Source organism: Dipteris shenzhenensis, chromosome 12 (genome assembly GCF_047967505.1).
Source record: "Dipteris shenzhenensis isolate YYH24624 ecotype China chromosome 12, Dip_SZ_1.0, whole genome shotgun sequence".
Lineage (NCBI taxonomy): Eukaryota > Viridiplantae > Streptophyta > Polypodiopsida > Gleicheniales > Dipteridaceae > Dipteris > Dipteris shenzhenensis.
Window position 1 is genome coordinate 53,214,624 of NC_141607.1, and position 2,482 is coordinate 53,217,105.

The window sequence follows — 2,482 nt, forward strand, 5'->3', positions numbered from 1 at the left end:
AATTGCATACAATACAAGTCTATTTGGCAAGCATCTCCAATGTTATAAAAATGTTGACTTGCACATGTATGTTCTTTTCAAGGTTGACACTTTAATTGTAAAACTGCTAGTGAGTTGTGGTAAAATAAAATATGGGCATAAAACAATATCTTTTGCCTCTAGAACTTGCCTTTGAGAAGAAATATAAATAATAGGTTACAACAATGGAGAGAAAATGAGAGTTATGATAAAAAAAGATTTATGTATGTTAGCCTTCTTTAAAAAGATATAAAATCCTGTCTCTATTCCATTTGGCTAGCTAGTGTTCTACCTTTTTCATATTATAGAACTTTTGTTAAGTGTGGTCATCCTCGCAACTGGAGAGAAGATCTCATCAAAGTCCACACCCTTGTCTTGCTTGAACCCTTTAGCATGCCTTGTACCACATCATCACCTATGACCTTCATCTTGTAGACCCATTTACATGGCAATGCTTTCTTTCCATGTGGCAAAGAAGCAGCAAAAAGTGTGCAGCACCAGGACTTCCTGGGAGGTCACCCATCTCTGTTCTGGCCCAAGTGCGCTTAACTCATGCATGATTTTTATTTTTTTTGAGATATTGTGTTACAAAAGACCATGTAGCACAAAATTAAAAATACATTAACAAGCATCATCTTTATTTCTTGTGTTCAATCTCTCTCTCTCTCTCTCCTTCCTACTCATCCTTACATAGGTAGATTCCATGGAGAGATGCAAATGTACACTTTATCGCTGGACTTACGTGTTTTATTCATCATGAATGAATGAATATACATCCATGAATGCATCTACTTTGAAAGGAAGCAAGAGACATGCCTATATGCTCATAAAAGTACACACATTGTCATGTGTACGTGAAGAAATTCAATGTGGTGGTCATGAGAAGAGTTTGTAATAGATAATATCATGAGTGAGAAGAGCATGGGAAGAGCTTGTGACAAAGGAAATGGGTGTGGAGAGCATGGGAATAGCTTACAATAGAGAAACATAGGTGTGGAGAGCATGGGAAGGGCTAATAGCAAATTAAAAGTGGTATGATGAAGAGTTCACAGGACATCCAAGTTGATGTGGAAAGCATGTGAAGAGCTAAATAATCTATTGTTGGTTTCCCATAAGGAATAATATAGGCACACACAAAATATTATTGGTCCCCACAAGACATTAGTGGGCATGTGTGGGGTATGTGTGTTTAGTGGTGGGTGCACGCTAATGCGAGTTGTGTGCATTGTGACGAGTCTTCAATGGAAGGGTGTCAATGTTTATGAGGTTGGATACAATGGGAAGGTCAAATGAGGTGGGGGAAGATGGGTGACGGAGGAAGGAGGTGATTATGACGTGGGAGAAGGAGGGGGAGGTGGTTGGGTGCCAAGCTAAGGGCTTTATTTTGATGACTTTGCAGCTATCTTTTGATTTTGACAGGGAAGGGTTGTTGGATAAGAATGGAATGGGTTTTGGGATTTTGAGAAATTTTTGATGGTTGGTGAAGGGTGAGCTATCAAAAGGTGAACATTGGAGAGAAGGGAAAGGGCAAATGCACATAAGAGGAGAGCTCTTATGCCTCAAAGATGAGCTATTGACAAAGGTGAGCTGTCAATAGGTGAACATTGGCGAGGAGTGAGAGGGCAAATGCACATAAGAGGAGAGCTCTTATGCCTCTTAGGCTTCTAGGAATGTAGAGAATGTTTTTTCCCCTTGAAACCAACAAAGTTTTAATGGCAAATATCCCTTCCTTGATAGGAGGCATGCCATTTCAAATAAAATGCACCAATGCCTTTTTCACCTTCTCTGAGATTTGATGGCTATTAATAGTAGCTCCGTTAATAACTTTGTAACCCTTTTGATCTGGTTGTTTAGTCCTCACACACGAGTTTAGTGGTACTAGAGGGAGGTGAATTCATGAGGTGGAGGTGAATGGTAGTAACCAGAAGCCTTCGAGTAGCTTCCCAAGCCTGATGGCCAAAGTGAGACACTTGAGGAATGCAATATGAGGGCTCTCACATTCCTGTAAATAAAGTTGTCCATTGCAATGATCCACAAGATGTCTACCCAAGGCCGAACATGAGTGGAAATGGTCAACTAAGGTACCAAGAGGGGAAACATAAAGAAGGTGACTTTGCATGGGAGCTGGGTGCAAAGCAAAAAGAGAGCCTTAGCTTAGCATTGAGCTGGATTGGGAGTGGGTTGCATGTTGGGTAGCATTTCAGACTCTTTAGTTGTATTGCATGTTGGGTAGCATTTCAGACTCTTTTAGTTGTATTGTCTGATTGAAACTTCAAATTTGCCAGTGGGATTGCCATCCAACAGTTTTTTGCCCCAAAAAGCAAATTTCTGTGATTGCCATTGAAAAACCAAGCTCTTTTTTTTTTTGGGGGGGTTGGAGAAGAGGCAAGCTGCATAAGAGAAGACTGGTCAAGAGGAGGCCAACAAAACAAGGTGTGCAAAATGGCCTCTTAGTTGTATTTAA